The sequence below is a fragment of the Telmatherina bonti genome (genome assembly GCF_933228915.1).
Source record: "Telmatherina bonti genome assembly, chromosome: 21".
NCBI classification, from domain to species: Eukaryota; Metazoa; Chordata; class Actinopteri; order Atheriniformes; family Telmatherinidae; genus Telmatherina; species Telmatherina bonti.
Genome location: NC_136630.1, coordinates 24,782,619 through 24,798,188, shown reverse-complemented (window position 1 = coordinate 24,798,188; position 15,570 = coordinate 24,782,619).

Below are 15,570 nucleotides of genomic sequence, written 5' to 3'. Positions count from 1 at the left end.
CATAACAGGACAAATTTAGGTTAAAATTTATTTTTAAGTTCAAGGTATTTCAATGAGTGCCCTTAAGGGTTAAAAGGTTTTAGGCATGAAAAGAAAATGGGCGGTTAAAATGTACAGGATTCGATGTGGAGATGTGAGGATACAGATTACATGTTGACAGTAAAAATGAACAAAGAAATAAAAAATAAATAATATTCTGGCAAAGTAAAATAATGATTATAATAAATGTTATCGCGTAATTAAGCTTGATGGGATTGTGCAACACCAGTTATATTTGCTAATAGTTAAGGGACGGTTAGAGCACATTAATCCAGTACTGCGTTCCTTTCACTGACTGCCTCATTCATTCATTCATTCATTCATTCATTCATTTTCTTAACCGCTAAGTCCCATTCAGGGGTGAGGAAAGCTGGAGCCTATTCCAGCCATAACTGGGCGACAGACAGGGTACACCCTGGACAGGCCGTCAGTTCTTTTTAAATTTTTACTTTTGGTTTTTATATATTGAAATCTTGTCGCACCTCTGTATCGCTCTGGGCTCCTGCATTGTCACAGTCCTCATCGAGCTCCGACATCTAAAGACCAGATGCTTGGTAGACTGGACTCATGACTCAGGAAAACCGGCTCTTTTCTACAGCCTACAGACTGTGGGACGGTGTCTCTCCTTGTGTTGGGTCTGCCAGAACTTCATGTGACTTTAAGTCTCTTTACAAACTCATTTTTCTAACACTGGCTTTTAACTCCAGAGAGTGTGATCACCAGGCCTGGCTTTGGATTGGTTTTATGTATGTTGTTTATGTTATTGTCTGTTTTATTGTTGTTTTATCCTTTATTTGTTTATTTATTTACCTATGCAGTACTTTGGTCATGTCTTGATATGTAAAAGTTCTTTATAAATAAAGCTGTCATTGTAATTTCTTTCCTTTAATGCATTGCTTAATTATTTTATCCTTTTGATGTACTATCATCTGTACTGTATATTTTATTTGTATATTTGTACATCTGTATATTTTATTTCCACAACATGGCAAGGTTCAAAGTAAGCCCTCACAAGGTTTCTTACCTCTCCAGCACTGATATTTTATTAGATTCTTTTCTCTTTTATTATTCATTTTCTTTAAATTTGAAATGCAGTGTGTGTATTGTTTTAAATAAAAAAGCATAACTGGACACAAATATCAGTCTTTCCTTTTAGAAAAATGGAGGCAACTGTGTGTTTTGTTTTAAGACATGACTGTGGTGGTAAAATTGAGATTCATTTTTGTATTTGTTCCAGCTGTCATACTGTGTGAACTGATAGAAAGTTCCACAGTAAAGAGAAAAGAGTGACGCACACTGCGACTCCTTTTCATTGCTGCAAACACAATTTTAGCTGCATGTGAAGCTTCAGTTTTCATACTGCAGTCAGGACGGCACAGGAAGAGAAAGTATCGGGCAAAGCATCTTCAGTATTACAAGAAAATGTATAAAAATGAAGAATAACAAAAATGTTTGGGATCAAAAAGCAATATCAGTCCCATGTAGCTGGGAAACAGCTGCTTTCTCTGGCTGGGATGATGATGGGATGATAGAGAGATGCTTACTGAAGCATGAAATACATAATGGTGACAGCACATCACATGGAGATGAAAATGGAGAAGGAAGAAAAAAATCATTTTTGAAATATTAAAACATCAACATGTTGGTGAAGTGGATTCTGTAAATACTCTCATTACATCTACTCGATAAAACATTAAACTTTTTTAAAGATAAAATATTAAAAGACTGGAAGAGATTTGGATTGCTTCATCCAGTGTTCTTAATAAAAGCTCCATTTTCAAATCATTTAATCATAGTTAAAAATTTGTAATAAAAAAAAACCTTAAAATGAACCCTTAGAGTGAGAAACTGTACATAGAACTACAGCTAACAAATAAACAGAGACCAAAGTCTCAGGATTATGAGACTTTAGACAAAGTTGTGTATATTTTCATTTCACTTATTCTGCTGTCAGCTTTTCAGTCTTAATGTGACTTAAATTATATAAAAAATACTTTATTTATGCCTTATGAGAAACTGCAAGGACCCAATGGCAGTGTCGGATGCTGCAGATACAAATGCAGCCTAATGCGGATTATTTTGGGGATTCTGCTCATTTCCTCACTTTTTCCTGCCACGATGCTTATATGTTTGTGATTTACCTGTGACCTGCTTAAGGGTGCATTCACACCAGGATAGTCCACCAGACTCGGTCCAATTGGGGACTCGGCTCAGTTTTAGGGGGGTGTATCCATTGAGACCAAGATCACTTTCACGCTTCACTTTGGTCAAACGAGCCAAAACAAGTGGCGCTGCGCTAGTATTTAGCAAGAGAGGACAAGACCCGCGTAAAGAAGAAAAAGCTAGCTAAACATGGAGACAAAACGATCGCTGTTTTGGGGTTTTTATCTTGTCTTATGCAAGTTTACTGTAGAAATACACTACAACAACAGATGCAGTATGAACAACAGACGAGGCAGAAGATGATTGCTATGCATTTACCCACAATGCAAATGCTGGAAGTGACTTTTTTGTATTCTGCTTCCTGTATTTGGTCCCCTTTAAACAGAGCAAGATCTGTGTTTGTAGGCGGACTGAGTCTGCTTCTTTGATCCGAATCAGCATTTCTATGGTATATTTACATTTCCCCCAAACAAAGTGGACTTTCCAAGCAAACGGACTCAGATTTGAATCAAAAAGGCTGACATGAATGTGCCTTTAGTGGGATTTTTAGTTAGTCCAATGTTTTGGTATGTAAAGGCTTCTTTTTAAATTTTGTCAGTATTTGCTTTTTATTTTTGTTATGTAAAACACTTTGCGCTGCTTTTTGAATGAAACTTCTATCAATACAGTTTTGATTGACAGATTGATTGGAATCCAACTGTCTACAATTTCTCTGTCATTTTTTTTTGTTTGGCTTGCAGCTGCTGCTCATGAGGAAGTCACCTGTCAACCTGCAAGTTGGTGGATTGATTCCAAGCCAAAGTGTCCTTGGGCAAGACACTGAACCCTACGTTGCCTCTGTGAGGCTATTAATGTGAGTGACAACAGAAAGCAGCTAGTCATGATAGATTTGCTGTATGGATGAATGTGCTTTATCTTGTTGCCTTCGATTTGAGCCAGAGGTTGGAAGTTAAAACTGGGAATGACATGAAAGCGTTCATGCTGGAAAACTTGGAAAACCAACATGGACGCTGCCAGAGGCAAACACGTTAGCAGTTCATGATTTTCGCAGAAATTACATCTAACGGTTTGCGTTTTGGACATGCACACATTTGTAAGCCTAATCTCTGAGTTAAAACTACAGAGCACTACATTTAACTCTAATTTTTGGAAAATTAAAAAAGTATATTTTGGCATAAATGGTTTCATTTAAAGTTATTTTATCAGGCAGCCTTCTTTACTTGTTAGCTCATGGTAGGTTGGCCTGCTCCCACTTTCCCAGTTGAATTTCTGATTTTAGAGGGCGATCATGTTGTTTTTCTGACTATGAACTCAGAAAATCCAACTTCAAAGCACAACTTGAACCGTAAGTTGTACTACACAGTCATCATTATCACCTTACTCCCTTTTTTTTTGTTTTGTTACATAATCACAGTCTTCTTTAAATGTGATTTGCTGCATGGCATGTCCGTCATACTTAGTTCTACCCCTCCTGCTTAGCATCAGGGACTGAAGATTTGACTTCCTATTCACTTCAAAGATGCATCATTTTCCCTCCAACCTGGACTGAGAGTTCATCTCCAAGTCAGAAATAGAGACAGTATTATCAACCAAACTCAAAAGTGAAATAATGAGACAGAAAGACAGGGACTTTGTACCTGAAATGGGTCATGCTGATTGGACCTGAAGCAGATGAAGCAACAGAACAAATGTCAGCAGGTGAAATAGCTTTTAGATCCTGCTTCAAATACTGTATGTAGCAGAGAATTTCCTCCAAAGTAACTGAACAGCAAAGAACAGCCAATTTAGAAAAAAATCCTGATGAAAGGATTGATCAATAAATGGAACAGTGCAACAGTTTAGGTCATGGAGAGGGAACATGTAGAGAGATAAAGAAAGCTGAGCAACTCTCAGCTCAGGAAGGAGACGAAATGGATTCTGTGTGAAAATAAAGACATGACAGGCAAACAAAGAGACACTTTTCTGTTCAAGAGAAAGCTCCTGACATGTGGAAGGAAGGAACGCTCGCCAGCCTTACAAAGACAAGAATACAGGAACAGACTTCTAACTGGAGCTGAAGGAAAGGATTGTAATAGATGTATTAGAGTCTGAACCGTGGAGTAAGTCCAATGCTTGTTTAAAGAAAGATAAACTTTGAATAAGTTTCACAATTAAAGGAAAAGGCATTACTTACACATGACTCGGGCTAAATGGAAAAAGGGTTTCACAAACACACACACACACACACACAAAAGAGAGAAATACAGTAATCTGAGCAGGAAAACAAAGTATCTTGGCAGAAGAAAATGAGATACATTACCAGAAGACATTGTACAGACGGGAAAAGGACAAAGGGAAATCATTAAAATTCCTTTGGTTTGCATTTTGATGAAAGAGAAATAATAGCCTTAGCCCATTTGATTAACACAGAAGGAAAATAAATTAAACATGATGAGCAAGCGAAGAGATTGTCTTAGACATAGGGCATGATATGATTATGATGCAGAAGCACATGGATCAGTTTAAAGGGTTTTAAAAAAAAAGAGATATCTGGATTCCAATGTGAACTTCTGAACTTCTTTATTTAAAAAAAGAGGACAAACCTGATTAAGAAGCCCCCCTTCCAACACAATAAATTTGAACAATTGGGATTATAACAAGAAGAACTAGCTTCAGAACAGAAAAGAGAACAACAGGTTTTTGCAGTACAGCTTGATTTATTCATTCCCGTTTGGGTTAAATAACTCATGTCAGTGATGGATGAGAAGCGAGTTACAGAGAGCTGGTCAGGCAGTTTGTAGGATGATCCAGAAACATTTTTGCTAAAGCTCTCAAACCTAAATCACTACTACAGAGATATATGATGAGAAATTTACAGCTTCATATTAACACTGAATTTGCCATTATTTCTGTATGAGAAGCCAAATTTGGCCATGTAGGCATGTTGTCATAGCGATGAACCGAACTCACCAAAAAGCACTTTATCCGCCTTATTCATGGAGAATCTGGCAGTTCATATTTACATAATTAATGCAAGATGATCCATTTGACATTTCACACAACTAATTGTTAAGTCTTTGGGGGCAGGGGTCTCAAAGACCAACATGTTTTGTTTTGGAGGTCATGACTGAAAGGTTAAGACCCGCTGCTACACATGACTCAGTGAGTTCAGTCAGAGGCTTCCTCAGGTATGCTGGGAAAACAATAGCAGTCATCACTACACCTATTACACTACACAACTAAAACATGTTTCATGTCATGACATATGAAGTGATGCATGTTGTCATTTTAACTGTACAAACTGCCAAACAGCTGCTAAACATGAAGTGAACAGTGATCTTCTCTCCATCATGTCAGCATTGATCAAATAAATCCAAAACATACAGGGAGGCAAAATCATGTTAGAAGTTTAATTCATGGTAAAAAAAAAAAAAAATAGTATTAACCCCTGGATCACTGGTGTTGCAAGTTTGCAAAAAATAATTTCTGTATTTTTTTTATATATTATTGATTCATTTATATTTATCTAACATTTATTCAAATTTATTTTATTCATTTGTATTTGCTATTTGTTATTTATCTACATCTAATTATTAAGTATTATTAAGCTCCAAATTCATTTGTGTCATATATATATATATATATATATATATATATATATATATATATATATATATACATACATATATATATATATACACATGTTGACTTTATTTAGAAGAAATCCTTATTTTCATGTAAATGAGGGTTAAAAAGTACCTCAGTGTAAAATGAGAGCTATGGCAGCCTAGTTATCCTGCTGAAGTGGGATATCTGTAGTCTGTCATTGTGCAGAGTGTGTGTGAGGTGTGTTTTGTGTGTGAACGGCTGAGTCAGACGCAGACTGGAGGTGTCCCAGAAAGGATGATTATTGAGGAAACACAGCTACGGACAAAAACAGATGGGATGATTTGGCTCCAAATCAGTGGGAAATACCAAGACTACTGCAGTGAATTAAGACTCCTTTTGATTGCCAACCCACCATTTGTATCCTGCTACTTTTACGTATTATGCAGATTTAGACAAACAAATCATCTGTAGTCATGTTATAAATTTGCATAATTAGGATATACACAAACAACTATTGATTTGCTTCCTTATGATACCAGACTGACGGGACTCTTGTGTTGCGCGTGCCATGGTCAGCTGATTTAACTTACCATTATCAGCTGTGTGTCATGTCTTTTATTTCCTCTGCGGTGATTGGCTGGAGTGGCATGCTGGGATGGACATAAGGCAGGAGTGTGCAGTGCTCAAGCAGAGGTCACTGCCAACCTCTCCATTGGTTCCTTTTGGTTGTTTTGAGTTAGGAGTCTCCGGTAGTCCAGTTTTTGGTTTTGGTTCTTTGGTTTGATCTTCTTTTTGTTTGGGGAGCAGCCCAGATCCTACAGCCCATTGCGTGGCCTGTTTGAGACTGCTCCCTTCTTTTCCTTATTTTGGCTGTTTAGGGCCATTATTATTATTGTTTTGTTTAGGGACCGTAACACTTGTCATCAAGAAGAGGTGATCATTTGCATGCGTATAAATGAAATCCACCTTAGTAGTACCTTATTGGAACCATCCTTTTGCCTTAAAAAAGGCCTTAATTTTTGGTGTCATATGTTCAACCATCTGTGTCATGGTTTACTATTTGAGTTTGTGCAGGTTGCCTCAGGAACTTGGGGCGGAGTCTGGAGCTTCAATTGCTACCACCTGGAGCCCATGTTCCGGGTGGATTGTCCTGCTAGGACAGCCTGCTATTTAAGGACAAGCTGGAGCTCCAGTCTTCACCAGATTGTCTCTCTTTACTGCGTGGTAATCAAGCCAGTTCTAGTGCTTATCCTTTAACTCATAGCTCAAGATTTCATTTTTGTTTTTCTTTGCCTCCTCAGCCAAACTTCACCAACCTCTTGTGCCTGCCTGCTCGCCCTGCCTCAAACCAAGACCACCCACCACAACCAGAGATCACACCCCGGTAACCTCAACTCTCACCAGAACTCCAGTTATCTGAGAAGTTCATCCCTGGCCCTGGACCAGACCAACAGGAAGTGGTTACTAAATAAATACTTAATTGACCTCTCCATCTGTGCGTTCTGCTTTTGGGTCCACCCCTCCACCCCGGTCTCTGACCGTGACAATCTGTTGGAAACGTTCCTCAGAGATTTCCTCCATGTTGACATGAAGCATCACACAGTTGCTGCACATCATGATGAGAATCTCCCGTTCCACCACATCCCAAGGCTGCTCTGTTGGACTGAGATCTGGTGACTGTGGAGGCCGTTGGAGGACAGTGAACTCATCATGATGATGAAGAAAGCAGCTGGAGATGATGTGAGCTTTGTGACATGGTGCATCATCCTGCTGGAAGTTTCCATCAGAAGATGCTCCACTGTGCTCAGAAAGGGATGGACATGGTCAGCAGCAGGACTCAGGTAGGCTGTGCTGGTTAAACCATGTCATGCTGGGACTAAGGGGACCAAAGTGGGACAAGAAAACCTCCCCCCACCATCACACCAGCAGCAGCCTGAAGCCTTGATCCTGACGGCAGGATGGATCCATGTTGTCATGATGTTTCCAGCAGATTCTGATCCTACCATGTGAATGTGGAGCTGAACTGGAGACTCATCAGACCAGCAACGTTTCTCCATCTTCTATTGTCCAGTTCTGGTGAGTCTGTGTGAACTGTAGCCTCAGTTTCCTGTTCTTACTGACAGGAGGGAACCCGCTGTGGTCTTCTGCTGCTGGAGACCATCTGCTTCATGGTTTGATACGTTGCTTTTCTGTCATCTCTAACCAGTCCGTCCATTCTCCTCTGACCTCTGACATCAACAAGATATTCTGGTCTAGACAACTGCTGCTCACTGGATATTTTCTGGGGTTATTTTCATGCATTGAAATGCTGCCATGTGATTGATTCATGACATATTTGTATTACCAAGCAGTTATACAGATGTACCTAATAAAAGTGGCTTACTTATATACTTTCCAGGGAGGTAAAAATATAAAACAAAACCTCAAAAAAGGTGGGAGAAATCAGGGCGTAGAGGGGTAAGTGTTTTGGAGTGGAGGAGAATTGGTCCATTGTAAGAAGAAAACAGCTGCGGTAAAGTTGAGACTTGATTCATGTCAAAAGTGTTCACTTTGCAACTCTTAGAGAAGCTAAGAATTTGCCTTTTTAGCAAGTGTGTGACAGGCTTGCATACTTTTGGAAGCAAATGATCTCTTTTTGGCAGTGTGAGCTGATGAAGTGTTGGCAGCTTGCAGCAGATTTAAGCGCAGGAGCTCAGATGTGAAATCAAACACAATGTGGCATGACAGAAGTCAGCTCTGAACAACTAGCAGGGAGCTAATGCTGTGACACTGGGAAGAGGAGATCACAGATATTTTTTCCCAATAATCAGGCTTTTCAAGGCAACTTCAAAACGGATTCTGGTCCAGTGAAAGTCTCAGCTGGATATAAGAGTTTCAGAAGCACTGTGAAAAGACTAAAGCCAGGCTCTCAGTGTGTTGCTGGCATCCTGCTGACATGCACTCTTCTGTTCCAGTGGATAGTATAAATTACTTTTGTTTCAAGAAATTGAGAAAATGATGCAGTCAAACTTTTTACCTCTTGCAACCATTACGTGTTGACCCTTTGAGACAAACTGGATCAATCAGTCAATCAAGAATTTTCTACCAAGTCCAAGTGGACGTTTCACCTGTTGTGAGTTTATCAGCTTAAACTTGACAGAAATTAAACAAATCATATATCAGCATCAAAGGAATGTTCCCTTTTTTTTTCTCTCTCTTTTTGTCGTTTTCTTGATCAGAGCTGCTTGTCATAAAATAAGAATTGGACCAAAGGAAGAGATGAACGCAGCCATGCGGGGGTACCTAAAGAACTCAGGTTGACTTGAGCGGATCTGTAGTGATGATTTGCTTGGGCCTGTTTCTCGACTTCACCTTGATCTTATGAAACAGAAGTGTTTCAATACGTTGCTTATGCCTTACATCATGACTGCATGTCGAGTTGCTCGCAGGTATTTGGAAGGAAGTGAGTTTGTTAATCAGTCAGTGCATTAAATGGGTATTTGGTAATTGTATATTTTTTGGGATGTTATATTTTTATGTCTTTCTTTTGCTCCCTTTGTGGTGACTTCCTGTTGGGTGTAATGGTGGTGGTTCTAATAGCAGATCTGACTGACCTGTACAACCTGCAAAAAGTTAGAAATGCAGGATGATTTGTCAGTAAAATCCCATATTTTTTGGGCTAAAAGGTGCCTCAATAGCAAAATCTATTTCTGTGCTTAAGCTATAAATAAGGCACACTGTATATTTGGGTGCATGCTAAAACAAAGTAACAAAAGCAAAACAGTGAGTTTGGTTAAACGTTATTCAAATACGGTACGTATTTAAAAATACACACATTATTTTTTGATCAATCTGTTGTTCAAAATCCATCGAAGTCCTCATCTTCTGTATCTGAATTTAGCAACTGGACGATTTCGCCATTAAACATACCGGGTTCTCTCTCGTCATTGTCGGAGTCCAGTTGCTGGGTGGATGTTCAGCAATGATACCGGCTTTAGCGAAAGTCCGGACAAGGAGATGTGTTTGTCAATGCATCCACAATCCATTCACAAATGGTGGCGTACCTCGCCTGATGCTGCCTCCCAGTCTTCGTAAAGGTGTGCTCGTTGTCTCTCACCCATTGCTCTCTCGACGCTTGCAACTTCACTGTAAACACCCTGTTTATACCAATGTTCTGCTGTTGGACTTCTTTTGTTAATCCTCCCTGAATGATGGAAAGCTCTGAATTCATTTGTGTCACTTGATTTTTCACTGTAAGTTTTGGAACTCAGTGCACACATAAGGTGCACCAGATTTAAAGGCATGCCGTCAATTTTTGAGAAAATGAAAGTCTTTCAAGTTCTCCTTATAGAAAATACACTAAATAAAAATAAAATCGGGCCAGAATTCATTCATTCTTTCTCCTAACCAATTAGTCCGATGAAGGGTTGCGGGGAAGCTGGAGCCTATCCCAGCAGTCTTTGGGCGAAAGGTGGGGTTCACCCTGGACAGCTTCCCAATCCATCGCAGGGGCAACACAAAGAAAAACAACCACTCACACTCAATTTAGAGTAACCAATTAACCTAACATGCACATCTTTTGATGGTGGGAGGAAGCCGGAGTACCCAGATTAAACCCACACATACACAGGGAGAACATGCAAACTCCACACAGAAAGGCCACTGACCAAGCCTCCCCTCAGCCAAGGATCAAACCTGCAACTTTCTTGGTGTGAAGTCACAGTGCTAACCAATATGCTACTGTTCAGCCCCCAGTAGCAGAATTAAAACAAACAAAACAAATCAAAACAAAACAAAAAAAAAACCAACAAAAAAAACCAAAACAACGTAAACAGATACAAAACTGCACTAGGCTATCTTACAAAATAAATCAAATGCTGGCCTCCTAAAGAGCATGTCGCTGGTTAGAACCCACTTAAATCAGCATGAAGACTAAACTTGTACAAACCAATGTTGAATACAAACACACTTAGAAACACTGTTTTGAGGTTTTGGAGTAGCTTCTGTAAGAATTCTGCTACAGCATCTAAAACTGCAAGACAGGAAGTGATGTAGGACGAGGTAGATGGTGTTATGCCTAAAAACGCACCCCTGCAGTGAAAAGCACCCAATCACAAGAAGCGCAGTAACAGCATCTCACCTGTAGATGGCGTGTATTTATTGTTTTAAGGCTAATAATGAATTACTAGCATAGCAGCCATGTTTTGGGTCCTGGACCAGGAACAGAAAGAACTGGTTCTAAATTATACTCTGACCCTGAACCACCACCAGAATCAGTTTGCCAAAGAAAAAAAGATCCACTACTGCTGCTATTTGACCTGCTTTAATTTTTTCCCTTCTTCTTGTAGCTGTAGCATTTAGCTTGTCCTGTTGTTAGGAGTTTAGAGCTTCAGAATGCTACTTTCCCCTGCTCAGGCCATGGATCCATTTCAGGACATAATTAATACAAAGATCTTTAGATATGTTGTTTTCATCACATGTTGTCTGTCCGGATGTTCTGATACTTCAGGTTTTTGTTCTGAGCAGTATTAAGTATAAACCACCTCCAATCAGGCCAAATCAAGGAGGAAAGGTGCAGTTAGGAGCGGAAAATATTAGTTTAACAATACCTTAACTTGTGTAAACTTTTAGAAAAAGTCCTTGTGCTTAATTAAATGTTTTCCACGAATGAAATCAACTTTGCAGTCCACGGAAAGATAATTCAGATTGTTTGAGCATAGCTTCAGAAAACATAGAAAACATATTAAATATTCAGTCCAAGTACATTTTATTTATGAAGATCAGCCTGGTAGGTTTTGACACATGAAAATGCCAGCTGCTTTAATCCATTCAGCTTATTTTGCAAACAGATGGCACACCATTAGTATTCCTAGCCTAGAAGGAGATGATGCGTGTAAGTCTTTTCCCCCTAAATGTTGCATGAGTTCCAGTGCTGATTTTTTTTATCAGATGTGCACATCTAGCTCTGGCTTTATTTTTATTTAACAGACAAGAATTCAGAAAGTTTTTACTCAGTTTAACCAGTTTTTCAGCCTCAAATAATAAGATTCTCTTATCATTTTAAACCTTTCAGCAGTAAGACAAAAGGCCCTGCTAGAACTTTCTGGAAATAAGTGCCTGAACCTTGGTACAAGTGTATGTATAGAAGCTTGTACGGTTTCATCCTAAGAGACGTTTTTGAACCAAATTCAATAACCCAAAAGTTTTTAAAATATTCCTTCCAGATGGATCTGCTGTTATTTATAATACATAATTAAATAAACTCAGAAAGAAAATCACTTTTGCACAATGAGACTTTTAAACATGTCTGCTCCAAAACAGACTTTAACCTTTTATGTTCCTCAGCAGCTGGACTGGCGACCTGTCCAGTGTGTACCTTTCACCCAAAGACTGCTGGGATAGGATCCAGCTCCCCCGCAACCCTTCATCGGACCAAGTGGTTAGGATAATGAATGAATGAATGAATGAATGACTGTTCCTCAGCTGGTACCATACTGACATTGCAGTGCGTGCATGTGTGTGAGTACATGCTGCCAGAAGGTTAGAGGGGATACAAGTTTTGAGGCATCCTTCTTAAAATCCTTTTCCAGCAAGAAAAACAGCATTTACTTAAATCTGACAAAGTTTAGTGACAAAATTCAGTTTTTGATCCAACACAGTCTAAACCCTCCTGGACAATATTTTTTTAGTATTGAATCACCAGAAGCAGTTACTTCCTGATGATTTTCTAAAGCTCTCCCAGTGATGTTGGCTGCCTTTTCTTCGGTTCTCTGTCCAGATGATCCCAGTGTTTTAATAATGATGTCTGAACTCTGGAGAAGATTCATCACTCCATTAGACCTGTTGCCACCAAGCAGCAACCTCTGACAGTTAAAAGTGAAGCCAAAACTTGTAGTTACCCCATTCATCCACTAGGGGATTCAAAACAGCGCAAATCCTTGTAGACTCCGATGCTAAAAAGGCCAACTTCACAGCAGAAATGAACATGCTTACAGCCTGGTACAAAAGAACATTTTTGGTTTGATAGGTCTGGTTTACCTTCATGACAACTGGGATCAACTGGAAGTCCAGATGCATCTATCTGGTCCTGTCTAGTCCTTGTTGGATTTTCTTTCTTAATTTGTAAAGCAATGTACATTATGGCTGCTTTAGCAAAGAAATTCAAGATGACTTTATTGGAAACTGGTAAAGCAAAGTCAGCATCAAGGGACTTTTATTGCATAGAAAGAGCTCATAGAAGAGACATGATGCTAGCTGGAGTAGTGTTAGTTTACATGTAGGGTAGGAGATCCTGGAAAAGTGGTTTGAGCCAGCTACATTTTGAAAGTACACAATTCAAAAGTTCAAACCCCTTTCTGCAGACTTCCCCCAAAGCCACTCCTCCAAAGCACAGACACGGGCAAGGCTAGAAGGGGGAAGGACAAATGGTAGCTAAGTTTGATAGACATTACCATCCAAACAATAAAAACCTATTGATGAAAATGGTTCAATGTTGTTTTTTTCAGTTCCTTCTGTTTCACATGTGACTAAATATTTTTAATTAATTGGCTGCACCCAGGGCGTGAAGAGGATTTTGAGCAAAATATTTAAAAAGGTATCCTGGTAAACATCTCCTACCCTCCTTTTAAGAAAATCACTTTCATATCTTGTTCATCTGCTGCTTTACCAAAATGCCAGACAAATATGGGCTGTCAGTGTTTATACAAGTGCTATATTACATGTTAAGGTTTGAAAGAGTTAAAATTAAAAAAAATTCTTCCGAGCTGCTGAACAGCCGCAACAGAAGAAGAAGATGACCAAAAATGAAGACCACCTGTAAGATAAAGTACAGATGTGCTTCCTCAGGTCATTTAAACGCTGGTGAAAAAATGGTAGATTTTCTTTTAAACTTGAATGTCACTACGTTATTGTTGGCTTTGTTCGCTCCTGATGACATCCTAATATTTTACTAATTAAACTTTTGTCATTTGCGCATGTTATTTTGGGAAACATATAATTTATAATGGAACCTGATGACTTAACCATCAACTTTCAGAACTGTGTTCCCTGAGCTGTTTAAGTTTTATTCTGTGGAGTAAAATTCTCCCACTTTAGTGCAGATTAAACTTTGCAGACTCCAGAAGGGAGCCAGAACCAGATCTGTGCATCTCTGAGAGCATTAATAGTAAACCACAGTTTAATAAAAATGGAATAATCTGACTTTTAAACAAATCACTAAGAACTTGTCTGGTATAAAATACATACTACAGTAGTTTTTCATTGTAGAAAACATTTCTGATTGATTTAAATATCTGACATAAATCCATCTATCAATTTTCTGACCTGCTTAGTCCAGTTGTGGGGAAGCTGGAGCATCCTGCAAGGTAGATCCTGGACCCCTCGCTAGTACATCACTGAGAGACTACCATACACGCCCACACTCATTCTTATGAACAATTTAAAGTAACCAGTTGACCTAACAAGCATGTCTTTGGGTGGTGGGAGGAAGCCAGATACTAAAGAACCAAACAGCACGTGCAATACTTAAATGTAACTAAAGGACAAATGTTATCATAATGCATAATAATTTAAACTGGTTATTGGTAATAGACAGACTATTTATCACGATCATTTATCATGTGTACACTTTTATCACGAGCATCTCAGCAGCAAAAACACTGATGATACTTTATTAAGACCTTCAGTTCAGTATAAATATACATTGGTATTACTAGGCATGCAGCTGGAAATAATTTTATATTACCTAAAGCTAAAACTAATGCATTTAAAAAGACAGTATTTTACAAAGAAATGTATGAGTGGAATCATTTACCAAATTATTCATGAACAGTAAACGGTATTGTTGAGTTTCAGAAAATATTACGACAGTATCTGTTTAATAATAAAATTGGTAAATTTGATAAGTCTATGTATGTACATGCATGTGTATGTGTGTATGTACTTATATATATATATATACGGTACATATGTGTGTGTGCGTGTTTATTTGTAAGTATATATATGTAGGTGTGTGAATTTATGTGAATTTGAACATGAATACATGTAATCTTTATTGTATGTAACAAATGACCGCAGGAAGAACAGCTGCAGCTAGCTGCTGCAAGCTAATTGGGATCCAAAAAAAAAAAACCCAGAGGACCCAGAGAGAGCCTACTCATACACTTTTTTTAATTTTTTCATTTAACCTTTATTTTAGCAGGTAAAATCAGTTGAGAACAACTTCTCACCTACAACGATGGCCTGGCAAGAGGCATCAGAAATTAAACAAAGACAAAAAAGACTAAACAAAGCAAGACCATACTAGGCCAGAAAAGAACAGGTAAAAGGAACCAATACAGACAAATGACGTCTCACAACCAAATATAAGGAGATTGTGAGGTTAAAACCAAGGACTACACACAAACTCCACACAGAAAGCCCACCATCTGAGCCTTCCATGCAGCTGAGGCTCAAACTGGCAGTCTTCTTGCTGTGAGACCACAGTGCTAACCACTACACCACTGTGCAGACCATAATAGATAGATAAATCTATTTTTCCCAAACCCGATGCACTCTTTGCTCATGTGTACATTTAATTTGCGTGTTTGCTCTCTGCATTTGACTCATCGCGGTCTTGCTGAACCATAATCCTCTAACCCAACAAGCAGCATCCTTTATCTGGAGCACCTGTCATCTTCCAGCACACTCTCACACAGACCCTTCATCTTCCTTCTGTTTATTTCTGACCAGATGTGTGTGTGTGTGTGTGTGTGTGTGGAGTCCATCAAACTGTCAGCTTTTTTTTGTTGCCTGGTGACTCGC